At 41.9% G+C, this 13,676-nt stretch overlaps 1 protein-coding gene across 3 annotated transcripts in view; it reads right to left on the reverse strand.

Moving 5' to 3' along the window:
• Lair1 (leukocyte associated immunoglobulin like receptor 1) overlaps window positions 1-13,676 on the reverse strand; it is a 59,267-nt gene that overhangs the window by 25,005 nt on the left and 20,586 nt on the right. For 2 of the 3 annotated variants that reach the window (XM_029531933.1, XM_021219353.2), the window contains exon 1: window positions 2,587-2,752. The exons of the other annotated variant lie outside the window; for it this stretch is intronic. The gene's annotated coding sequence lies outside the window, so the exon portion shown is untranslated. Of the gene's footprint in view, window positions 1-2,586; window positions 2,753-13,676 lie in introns of those variants that run through there. 3 annotated transcript variants of the gene reach the window in all.

The raw sequence follows: 13,676 nt of genomic DNA on the forward strand, positions 1-13,676 counted from the left end.
GGAGGGTAGAGAATTTTCATAGGGAAAACTAGGAAAGGGGGATAACATTTGAAATGGCTTGTGCAATGAGATCAAGAATCAACAAATGGGACCTCATAAAATTGCAAAGCTTCTGTAGGGCAAAAGATACTGTCAATAAGACAAAAAGGCCACCAACAGATTGGCAAAGAATTTTTACCAATCCCAAATCTGATAGGGGACTAATATCAAATATATACAAAGAGCTCAAGAAGCTGAACTCCAAGCGGGGCGTGGTGGCACACGCCTTTAATCCCAGCACTTGGGAGGCAGAGGCAAGTGGATTTCTGAATTCAAGGCCAGCCTGGTCTACAAAGTGAATTCCAGGACAGCCAGGGCTACACAGAGAAACCCTGTCTCAGAAAACCAATAAATAAATAAATAAATAAATAAATAAATAGATAGAATTATAATATAAATATCTGATATGTATGATATTTGAAATGCAACCTCATGAAAGGGACACTCAACACCCCAAGATGTCTTGACCCACAGTCAAGGGTCATTGTCTCGAAGACACACACATGGTTGTGTTTCCAAGGTATTATGAAATATCACCAAACTGACAATGAAAACTATCTTGGAACCCAAGGTTTTACACGTGCTAGGCTAGCACTCTGCTTCTCAGCTGCAAGCACAACTACTTGCTGCCTCCATGAGTTTTGTCATCTTCAGAACATCTTGTAATTGAAATCAGATCATACATGGTCCTATGGGATGGGCTTCCTTCACTTAGTGATGCACATTTTTTCCAAGTCTATTAGCAAGTTTATTTGTGAAGACACAGCTTTTCAATATCTTGAGCAGATAGCAAGGACCAAGATTGCTGGGCCTTATAAAATATGCTTTTTTAAAATTAGAACTAGACTTAACTGTATCAGCAGCTCCTGTACCACACTGACTCTCCACTGCCAATAACTGCAATCCTACCACTCCTCAGCTTTACCAGGATCCACAGTCACCATTGCTCTGGATCTGACCGTTCCAACAATTGTTCAGTGAAAACTTGGTTTTGAGGGCTTTGAAGGGCTTCAAAAGACTGTCTGCAAAGTCAGACGTTGGGGTAAGTTCGTCCTCTGATTCAGTCTCCCACGGCCTCAGTGACCTGAGCAAGTCACTTCCCCTTGTAGACTTGCTTAGATATGAGAATCTCCTTTCTCAGAAACCAACCATCCAAGATTTACCAGTTGCTCATCATAAGTTCAGTGTCTGAAGCTGAGGACTCACATGAAGGTATGTGATAGCAGAAGCTCTCAGTGTATCTTGTTCACATCTTAATGGATCAGGAAACTGTGATCATGGCTGGAAACCAGATCAGGCTATAATCTTCAAAGACCCCTCTCTAGTGGCCTATGTCCACCCAAAGGTTCCACAAACTTCTCACTGAACAAGTGCTCAAAACATGAGCTCATATGGGCCATTTCACACTCACAAACACATGCTGTAACACTCCATAGACAACCCTAACCTTGACCTTTCATTTAGTGGGAACTTAGAAGCCTGGAGCTCTATGTGACACCAAAGGGGGAGATTCCCAAGCTCCTCCACGAAACCAGTGCAAATCCCTCCAAAGCTAATAGTAGCTGCCGCACATTTCTGCAATAGAGACTGAGAGCTGTGTGTAAGGGCATTGCCTTCTGTCTCAATGCCCTTGCTTTGGACTTTGATGCAGCAAATTTTCTACATTGGACAATTTATTTTCTTATCTTTTCTAGATCCACTTCTTGCTGCTTTGATAAAATACCCTGAAAACAGAAAACAACTCTGGGGAGAAAGTGTTCAATTTAGTCCATAGTTCCAGGTTACAGTCTATCACAGCTCAGAAGTGACAGTTGTGTGAGTTTAAAGCACCCAGTCACATCATATCTATTTTTGAAGACAGAGAGAAATAAATGTGTTTTTCTTGCTTGCTTATGTTGTTTGCTTTTTTCGCTCTCACTCACTTCAAGAGTCTCTGACTAGGGAATGATGCCACCCACAGTGGGATAAATCTTCACACATCATTCACTTAAGACAACTCACCTCCCCCCCCAAAAAAAAATCTGCCCACAGGCTAGCCTGATGTAGAAATTCCCTCAATGATAGTCTTTTCCCAGGTGATTCTAAGTTGTGTCTAGTTGACAATTAAAACTAACATCACACCCTCTCTGACATAATGGTAGAACCTGAGGCTGGGTAACTGCTGGGTGTGTATCTAACTCAGAGTCATCAGCTGTGAACATGAAAAAATCTGAATTATCTGCTGTTGTGGAAATGATAGGTGACTTTGGCATTATACTGGACTCTCCCCATGTCTTTATTCCTAGTTTAAAATGTTCTTCTCAAAGCTTAGTAGCTAAGAGTGTGTAAGGCTCTTGCAGAGAGAGGATCAAAATTCAAATTCTAGTGCTCATCGCAGGTGGTTTACAGCCATCTGTAACTCTAGTTCCTGGGGGTCAGATGCCTTTGGTTTCCAGAGGCCCTCAACCAAGAGCTAAAGTAACAGGACACACACAGAGAGAGACAAAAAAGAGGGAGGGAAGAAGAGAGCAAGAGAACGAGGTACATACATAAAACTAAAGGTCTTACCTATCTAGACAAAATCCATGGAACCCAAAAGTTGGCCAAGGGATAATCTGGAGAAGAGTTAAAATCTGAAGTCTGGTGAGTTCCAAATGCGAGGTAGACTTCAAATCATTTTGAATGTTACCCTATCAGCCTTTTCTCCTCTAACAGCAGCTCTCTTGATATGGGCCAGCTGAAGATAGACCATCATCACACCTTATTGTAAAAAAAAAAAAAAAAAAAAACTTGCATTCTCTCCTCAGACCACATGGACTCGGGACCTTAAAAGAAACTCCAACTTTAAATGTTGAGTACTTTACTCAAAATCTAGGCTTGATTTTGTCTCTCAGCTTCTGGTTCTAGCTAGGGTCAGCGAAACAAGAAGCCTGGATAGAAACTACCCTTCTGACACTTTGTTTTCCCCTTGAACCAGGACAGTTCTACATCATGGGTGAAAGCAGGACTTGGGTTTAGGCTCCTGACTTTGCAGCCTCGGAAACTCACAGCTTTTAGGCTCTTGTGATTCTAAACTATGACAAGAGAAACTCAGGACTCAAACACAGTAGGCATTACGCTGTCTCCCTTAGCCTCAGCCTGGCCACGGCTGTACGGGCTATGGCTATCAGATACCACATCGTAACTACTGTGGTTTTCCTACCAAGTGTTTCACACATGACTTGGTTCCTCTTTCTCTTGATTGGGACATAAAGGAGAACTGTTCTCTTAAAATAGTCTTGAATATGCCCATGTCCTCCACGGAAACCATCTCTGATCCACGTATCTGTGTTGACCTTGACCTGCTAAGAGAGATTTCAGTTGCTGAACTTGAAGCACAGTTAAATTTGAACTTGACATCACTGTGCTTCACATGCCTAAAATAAAATGGAGAGCCTTAAGTCAGCCACCCTGTCATGTAAGCCTTATATAGATTGGTTCATTTTTCTGATCAACTCCATTTTCACAGTGGTGGCTATGGAGTAGATTGGGTCTATGTGTACATGACACTTGAAATACACATGTCAATGAAACTCAGAGTCTGAGAAAGATATATATCAAACTTCCTCTAAGATTATAAAACCTGAAGTCATTTATATGCTTTAAACAATGAACCAAGCTGGACCTAAGAAGGATAGCTAATTAGTAAAGAATTCATGCTGTTCTTGCAAAGGACCCAAGTTTGGCTCTGAAAAGCAACATCAGGAAACAACATCAGCCTTTAACTGCAGCTGCAAGCGATGGCTCTGATGCCTCCACAGGTGCCTATATGTATATGCACACACGCATACATACACAAAAGGGTAGTTTGGTTATTTTTCTTTTTTATTCTGCCATGGTGAGAGACTGCCATGTGGAAGATCCAGGCTGGCATGTGGAGTTCTTCCTGAGGTAACTGAGGCACCCAGGTTTCCTCTGGCCTCACTTCACTAGGCCTTGAGCCTGAGAGAGACATGGTATATGCATTTATTATCTTTGTCTTTATTTTTATTGAATTTCTATAGTAAATGGGTTTAATCATGATGCTTTCATACATGTACATCCTTGTACTTTTTGCATATTCACTCCCCCATTACACATATACATATGCATGTGTGTTTACATATATTTTATTTTATATATAGTATTTATTTTTCTGGGTCTATCTTATTTCTCTGAATACAATGATTCCCAGTTCCATTCATTTTCCTGACAATGCCACAAATTTATTCCTCTTTATGGCTGGGTAAAATTTCACTTTGTTTATGTGCCATATTTTCTTTATCTATTAATCCACTGGTGGGCATCTAGCTTTTTTCCACAACTCGGCTGTTGTAAACAGTGCTATAGTGAACATAAATGTGCAGGAATTTCTGTAGCATGGTGACTTTGATTCCTTTGGCCATATAGCCAGGAGTGGTATAGCTGGATCAAATAGTCATTTTATGCTTAGGGTTTTTATTTTGTGGGGACGGGGGGGTACCTCCATATTGATTTCCGTGGATATTTTACAAATTGCTATTCTCACTGCAGTGGATACGGATTCCTCTCCCCCTGCACCCATCCAGCATTTCTCGCTTAGAGCACTGAAATGGCACAAGTCACTCCCGCTCACATTCCACTGGTTAGAACCGGTTAAGAGGCCACAACTTGGGCTGTCTTGTTTGGCCTCAGTAGGAGAGGAAGTGCCTAGCCTCACAAAGATGTGAGGTGTCAGAAGGGGGGTGCCCCCACCTGGTCAGAAGGGGAGAGTCCACAGCTTAGCATGAGAAGGGAGTAGAGTTATCTTTGTGGCAGCTACCTGAAGGACAACACTGCACAGTGTTACAGACTAAGGGCTGTCCTTCAAGCATGCAGTGAGCCACAGGGGAAGATGCAGCCAGTCCACTAATGGAAAAGATATCTATCCCGTGGTCCAATGCAAAACTAAAGTAAAATAATATAAACTACAGCCAGTCCACTAATGGAAAAGATATCCATCCCGTGGTCCAATGCAAAACTAAAGTAAAGTAAAAATAAACTACAACCAAAACTTGGGCTTGAGGAAGATGTCAGGAAGATCTTGCTGCTGTTGCAGAAATGTGTAGTTTGAGAAGTGGTGAGCTGGCCCAGGAGAAAGCAAGGAGGAAGGCTGGGGACACTGAAGCAGCTCGGCCATGGCCAGGAGTTAGGAAAGTCACTGCTGAGAGTTGAGTCAATTCCAAATGTAAAATGATAATGAGAAGGATGGCATAATAGCCTAAGGGAATATTTGGGATCTCTTTTCATTGTTTTGAATAGTTTCAGACATTTATATAAATACATTTGGCCATTTTCACGCCCTCTCATCCCCTTCTTCTTCCACTGAAATCCGTTTTGCCAAGTCCCCTTTCTATGGCTTCTTGGTGTATGATCCTCTGTATTTAATTAGGGTTGCTTGCTCCAGGACCAGGAAAGGGTGCATATTTACTGGAGCAAGGGAAACTTATCAGTAGTTACACCACTGAAGAAGCTGACACTCCCTCTCCCAACAACTGTTAATTGCCAATAGTACCTATGAAGCCCATCTCCCATCAGCAGTAAAATATTGATGGGCCTGTGGTGATTTAAATATGCTTGGCCCAGAAAGTGGGACTATTAGATGTGCCCTTGTTGGAGTAAGTGTGACCTTGTTGTAGGAAGTGTGTCACTGTGGGCATGGACTTTAAGACCCTCCCTCTAGCTGACTGTAAACCGGTCTTCTCCTAGTGGCCATCAGATGAAGATGTACAACCCTCAGCTCCTCATGTTCCATGCCCGCCAAGATGCTGCCATGCTCCTGCCTTGATGATAATGGACTGAACCTCTGAACCTGTAAGCCAGCCCTAATTAAATGTTGTCCATATAAGAGTTGTCTTGGTCACAGTGTCTGTTCATAGCAGTAGAGCCCTAACTAAGACAGAGCCCAACCTTGTGCAGGTCTTGCGCAGATAACCACAGCTGCAGTGAGTTGATTCTATCCAGATGACATCCTCTTCGTGCACATCTTCCCTTCCTCTCACTCTTACAGTCTTCTGGCCCCCTCTCCCATGATGGTCTTTATTTTTTAAATATGTATTTGTCTTTATCTTACACTTGTTTTGCCTACATTTATATATATCATGTGCATACAGTGCCTACAGAAGCCAGAAAAGGGCATCAGATCCCTTGGCATTGGCATTACAGACAATGGTTGGAAGCCACCATGTTGCTACTAGGAACCAAACTCAGGGCCTCTGCATGAGTTACAAATGCTCTTAACTACCAACCCATCTCTCCAGTCCCACTGTGATGTTTCTTGAACCCTGCAGAGGCTGATATGGATGCCCCCACTGAAGGCTTAGCTCCCCACCATCGCTGTCCGCTTTAGCCAATTACAGATTTCTACATTAACTGATGCCCACCACACTAAGAAGCATCTCTGGTGATTTGGGATTTCATTTTTAAGAAAATAAGAAAAACTATAGGCATACATATGGCACAGTCATGCAGTGGGACCACTTCGTGGAAACAGAATTGTGAGAGGCCATAAAAATAACTTCTGATGCTTCCTAGCTCTTGCTAGGCATAGCTTTAGACACCCTCCAGGCAGTTTACTTGACTCTCACTACAGAACACCATGCCACCCAGGCTTGCCTCAGACTTAGAACAGTCTTGCCTCTGCTCCCAGCAAACTGGAATAACGGGCATGTGCCACAGTGCCCAATTTCAATTTTTGTGATAAAACTGATTCCATTGTGAGACCCTTTTGTAGGTGACCATACTGAGGTTCAGGGGCTTCATTCATTTGAACAATGTTCTGCATGAAGACATAGAGCTGGATTGCAACCTGTGCAGAAGTCCTATCCTTACCTTTTGCTGTTCTGCCGTTACCTTTATTAAATGAAGAAAAATAGTAGTTTAATCAGGGAGGAGGTCCTTGCCTTCCAGAACCAAATTCAGGTACCTGAATCAAGATGACAACCGTGGATATTTCAACAAATGTACAGCTATTTTCTGGGGAAGCAGGCTGGTAGAAGTTTGTCTCCCAGAAATATCTGACTAGGTGGGTTTTTTTTTTTTCCTTTAATTTTAGTGAGCTAAATGAAATGGATTTATTTGGAGTTTTAGTCAAAACTGGGAGGAGGAAAAAAAGCACCTGTTTCTCCTCACCTTACCCCTAACAGTTTATAGAGAAGACTAAACAAAAAGTTAGTGGGGGAGGGCTCCCTGCCCTGGTGTAGCTCTGTAAACTGAGTTGCATCTTCTGATCCCACAGTGCAAGTGTTAATCCCCAAGGTGGGGGGAGAAATACCATGACCCAAATCATCATAGCCAAATTAATTAAAGCAAGGAATTAGTTGAGGCAGCCTTTTTTATTCATGTACGTAGGCTGCCACCCGCTGTGGCCGGGTTTGAGAGGCCAGCTTTGGGTGTGGCCGGGTTTGAGAGGCCAGCTTTGGGTGTGGCCGGGTTTGAGAGGCCAGCTTTGGGTGTGGCCGGGTTTGAGAGGCCAGCTTTGGGTGTGAGGAAGACAAGGCTTTTTAGTTCAGAGGTAGGGGATTCCCAAATATGGGATTTGGTGGGTCGAATAGGTACAGTTATCAGACCAAACCATCATAACAAGCTAATCCTAACAACCTCCTGAGACACGGGCATGGTCACAAGGAGGTCGTAACAACAGGTAGTCATAACAAGACAGCTATACCAACCTTATTGAAACAGAGGTAGGCTTGCAAGATGGCTATAAACAACTTTGTGAAACAAAGACCTGATTTCCATCCCAGGAACAGGCAATGTAGAAGAACCATTTGTAGTTAAAGTTACAGGTGGGGCATAGCCCAATCCTGCAGAAATAGAGGTTTAATCATAAACAGGAAAGAGCCTAATTTGTCCTTACTGTAACATGGCTTATAAGCCTAAGTTGGGGGGATGCTGGCTCTTCAGGAGAGAACTGACTCCTAAGAGTGATCTTCTGACCTCCATGTGCACACCATGGCATATGCCCACTGATACTTACACATACATCATGCGCACAAATGCACAGTAACAATGAATATTTTAGAGTTGGCTTAATTCTTCTTTTAAATTGCCTTAAATAGATAATTTACTGGGTATAGAAAAGTTGGTTGGTGATTATTTCCTTTTAAAGTTTGAAGTTCATTGTTTCATACTCTCCTAGCTTATAGTATTGTGGACAACAGACCCACTGTTATTCTAGTGTTTTTTGTCTTTATATGTGACTTTGTATTTTCACTTATAGTTTTCAGTGTTATTTTATTTTAATTTTAATTATGGTATGTCATAGAGGGATTATTTTTTTCTGACACCACATATTTGAAGTTAAGAATTCTTCTTCTGTTTGGATGTCTATTAATTTTCTAGGTGTGGGAAACTATTGACAATAATCTCATAGGAAAGCTTGTTTCAACAATTTGATTTTATTCTTCTATTCAAGATATTTATAGATTTTTGTCTTTTGACTGTGTCCTAAAAATTTTGGTCATGTTCTTGCTTAAATTTTCTTTATATACTTACATATGTATTATTTTATTGATCTTGCCCTTCATCTGTGATATTTTGGTGTTTTTCTGTATAATTTTATCTGACAGCAATGCTTCATATATTACATTTTTTTGATCAATGTTTTTATTTTGAGAATTTCCATATAGTTCTTTGCAGTGTTTCTCTTTCCTTTTTGCTGTTTTTCTCCACATTTTAATTGTCTTAGTGTTTTATTGGTTATTTTATTTATTTACATTTCAAATGTTATCCCCCTTCCAGGTTTCCCTTCTGCAAAGCCCCTATCCCACCCCCACCCCACCCGCTTCTATAAGGGTGCTCCCCCACCCACCAACCTACTCTTGCCTCACTGCACTAGCATTTCCCTATGCTGGAGCAGCAAGCCTTCATAGGACCAAGAGCTTCCTCTCCCACTGATGCCAGATAAGGTCATCCTTTGCTACATATGCAGATGGAGCCATGAGATTCCTCCATGTGTACTCTTTGGTTGGTGGTTTAGTCCCTAGAAGCTCTGGGGAGGAGGGGGTCTGGTTGGTTGATATTGTTCTTCCTATGAAGTCGCAAAGCCCTTCAACCTCTTCAGTCCTTTCCCTAACTCCCCCATTGGGGTCTCTGTGCTCAGTTCTATGGTTGGCTGCAAACATCCACATCTGTATTGATAAGTCTCTGGCAGAGCCTCTCAGAAGAACAGCTATATCAAGCTCCTGTCAGCAAGCACTCACATTTTACATTTTTACACCAAAATACTATTTCATTTTTACCCTCTGGAAACTTCCTTCTCTGTGTGTTAAATGGTTTCAGAACTCTCTTTTTCATTCTTTGGGCTAAATTCTATTTGATTCCTCTACTTGGTGTTTGTCTTAGTTAGGGTTCTACTGCTATGAACAGACATCATAACTAAGGCAAGTCTTATAAGGTTCAGAGGTTCAGCCTGTTATCATCAAGGTGGCAGCATCTAGGTAGGAATGGTGCAAGAGGAGCTGAGGGTTCTACATCTTGTTCAGAAGGCAAACTCCTTCAACCCAGGAAGCTAGGCTGAGGGCCTTAAAGCTCATGCCCACAATGACACACTTCATACAACAATGACACACCTACTCCAACAAGACCACACCTCCTAATAGTGCCACTTCCTGGGCCAATCATCACTTGATGATTGTACTGATGAGAGTACTGAAGGAAATCAAAAATGGAGATCCAGAGAGAGACTATAGAAATGGGACTTCTAACCATCACAGTGCTTAAAACTGCCTAATAGTAATACACACAAACCTTGATCTGGTCGTCTAGTTACATCATCCTGTTTGGCTTCTGATGTCGTGAAGTAATGACTTGTCAGAGTGGAGCTTTGACTCCTGTGTGTTGCATCTTTTTGCATCTGTTGGAATGTGTCTTTTGGGTTGAAGTTTCTCCTTTCTTTCTCCAAAAACAAAAACAAAACAAACCACAATTTTTTGTTTTCTCTGATATGAATCCTACAGATTAGTTATTTTCACTTGGATTTATGTTAATGGGAAAAGCTGACTACAGTAATGACTATGATCCTCTGAGCAGATTCTCAGTGTGAACTGCACTAAGAGATATTGTTCTCTTTAGTCATGTTCCCTGAGATGTTTGTAACCAGGGTCCTGTTTGTCCATGTGGGAGTAAGCTGCCTTGCCACGCAGAATTAATGTCTTCAGTGTCACTCTTTCTGGAGTTCCTGAAGCTGCAATCACAGAAAACTCCAAGTCAAGAGTCTTTAGGAAACGGCATTCAACCATTTCTACATCAATAGCCACATTAGAAGCTCCACTTCCAGTCTTTCACTTTGGATCGCCATTTTTGATTTCCTTCAGTACTCATCATTGCAAGTTCTCACCTTCCATACTTGAGGGCCCTGGGTACCATCTCCCCTGTGGCTCTATGTGCAAACAACCACCATCACTGTCACCAATTCCACCTTTCCAGTCCTTATGTCCCACTGTTCTCTGCTGATTGGAGCTCCACTGCTGTCTTCAAAGCTGTGAAAGTTTCTTGATTTTTGATTTATGCAAAACTTTACTGGCAGTATACACCTTGATTTGATTATTGCACAGGTATCCTTGTATAAAAATAGCACACATCACTCAATAAATATGTAGTCATGTCATAAATAAAAACAAAAACTGACATCTTGGCTGATATTAAAAATGATGGCTTTCTCTGCAATACTAATTTAAGAAATGCCAGATGTCTCTTACCTCCAAATTGATATTCATGTTTTTGAAGTGATTATACAGAAAAATGGTCTTCAAGTGGGTTTTCTTTCTGTAATGAAGAGTGGCCCACATTTTTTATTCTCTCAGCAAAGACCAGGCTTTTAAGAAAATTTTCCCAGAACATTTGTTACAGGGTATTTTATGATTACAGGGGTGGATACAGCCCAACCCCAAGAAACATAAGTTTTACAGTAAACAGAAACCTCACTGAGCTGCAGTATCAAAGTGGTACCTGACTACAAAATGGAGTTGGACTGGTTTCTCAAAGCCTGTGTAGCATAGGCTGGCCTAGAACTCTCTATGAACCCAAGGAACTTCTGATCCTTTTGCCTCCTAAGATGGTTTAACTGTCTTAAACCACAGCCTAGCTTACTATGGACTAAGCTTTTCACTGTTGAAAAAAATGGATGGAGGGCCAAAGAGAATCCAGATTCCCAACACACATGGCCGTTCACAACCATCTGTAACTCTAGTTCTAGGGGATCCAACACCCTCTTTTGCTTTCCAAGGGTACCAGATGTATATGTAGTGCATAGATATAATTAAAGGTAAAATACTCATACATATAAGACGATTAAGTTTTTAATGGATGGAGGTGCAGCTTGGTGATAAAGCAAGTTGCCTTGGCATGTTTCAGCCCCGGGGCTTTATCTCCAACACTGAAAAGATTGGGGAAATGCTCCGGACAATATGCCATGACAGGGACTGCAGCAGCAGGTGGGATGGAAAAAATCTCAGAAGCTCACAGCAGCTACTTGTAAAAATAGATGGCATCTGGGACCCCGAGAAGCATGAGACATATCCCTCCAGGGACCTGCCATCTGAAATAAGGGACTGCCTGCAGTAGGCCAGAATGGAGAAATCTCAGTAACCTGTGGCAGCTCTTTTTGTAAAAAGGAAAACAATTGTTCCTATTTCTCCTAACCTTAGCCCTGAACCATGGCTGTACAGATTTTATTTGTGCATGACTGCTTTTCAGTTGGCCTTGGTGTGTATAATATTCTATTATATCTGACTTTTCGATTTCTTTCTCCTTCTGATCTGGTGGATTCTGGGAAGCTAAGTGTTCCTTGATGCAATGATTCTTAAACAATTAAACACTGAGACATGGGGCACAGCACAGCACAGTCCTAATGGCCCAGGTGCATGCTGTGTGTTCTCATCTTGGAAACAATGAAATAACTGCACAATGGTAGTTCCAGATTCATGTTTGACTTGCAAAGAAAGTTTGAAGAAATTATTAGAAAATGAAATAGAGCCAACACTGAGACCTCAAGAAAGGAAAAAAAATGAAGTTATGAAATAAGTTTTGCAGAACATTTGAGAGTGGTTCCTGGTTAAGAAAGTATAGGATGCATAAAATTAAATACTAGTAAAACTAAGTCAAAACATTGGGACTCTTAGAAGAGTCATTATGTACAATGTACAGAAGAAGAAAGCTAGTGGAACTGCTGAGTTCAGGGTTAATTTGATTCTTGCTGGCCACTGCCTGGCAGCTTTGCTTATGTCATTTATCATCAGAGCATCACAGGAAAATGCAAATAGCTGGCCTCGAAGCTCGGAGCTCTGAAGTATAATAAGTCAAAAGCTAAAGTTTGAATAATGTTAAGTTTGCAATTATTATTATTTTGGCCATAGGCCTGGGAATCAGGGAAGCTTGAAACTTTGAGGGACAATTGTAATTCTTGATTCTTTGTGGGATGTGGTTGTTTTTTTAATTTGATTTGGCAATGATTGCACAATGTCCTTTTTTTTTTTTTTTAACTTGATTTTGGAGTATCAATAAAAGACTGGGGCAAGAAAAAGGTGGAAGAGCAAGTGAGGTGAGAGTGAGGTGTGCGTGAGGTGTGTGTGAGGTGAGTAGAGAGAACATGAGAGAGAACGTGGAGAGTGAAGAGAGAATGTGTATGGAGAGTGTGTGTGAGTGAAAGGAGAGTGCATGTGGTGTGTGTGAGGTGAGTGTGAAGAGTATAGTACATGTGAGTGGAAGGGGAGCGCACAGGGATGTGTAGGAGTGTGGGAGTCTAAGAAAAGCAAAGCGCACAGGAGAATGCAGAGTGTGTGCAGCCTCAAGCTGCGAGTGAGAGGGGAAGGGGGAAACCTTAAGCCTTGGAAACTTGCCTGTCATTTGTACCAGAAAAGCAGTCTGTGTCTGGTTATTATGCCTTCTAGATATCCCTGCTTCCAGTTGAGAACTCTGATCCTGAGTAGAGGCTGGACCCCGACAGGGAAAAAGAGCAAACAAGACACAACCCTATACACTGGAGTCTCTCCAAGACAGAAAGAACAAGAGTTTGCCATTTTAAAATAAGCAAGGAACTGGGCAGTGGTGATGAATACCTTTAATCCTAGCACTCAGGAGGCAAAGGCAAGCAGACCTCTGCGAGCTGGAGACCAGCCTGGTCTACAGAACAAGTTCGAGAACAGCTGGGGCTATGCAGAGAAACCCCGTCTCTAAGTAAATAAACGAAAATAGAACAAGGAAGTTGAGAAAGGCGATCAGACTTTGGGTAAGCATACAACTGTCTGGGGTTTGCAGATTCGGAAAGTGAAAGTAGCTGGTGTGGGACAAAGACAGCTGGCAAAGATCAGGAACTGGAACTTCAGCAAAGCCACAAAACGGGATAGGTGGAGACCTCAGAGCTGAACAGTGCAGTTACTGGAAATATGGAGCTGCAGCAGGAGATGAGGTCCTCAGCCAGGTGGACCCAGAGAGGTAGAAAAGACTCACTGAAACAGAGGTGACGAGGACTACCATTCACTTTGGTTTTAGTGAAAGGAAGACAAAAGACACTGCTCAAACTAAAGCATAAAAATAAAGTAAGAAAAAAAAAAACAAAACAAAACAGGTGGGGCTCACTTGTTCTTCCACCACTTAGGAGGCAGTCAGAGGTAGGAGAATCA

The sequence above is a fragment of the Mus pahari genome, chromosome 19 (genome assembly GCF_900095145.1).
Source record: "Mus pahari chromosome 19, PAHARI_EIJ_v1.1, whole genome shotgun sequence".
NCBI lineage: Eukaryota > Metazoa > Chordata > Mammalia > Rodentia > Muridae > Mus > Mus pahari.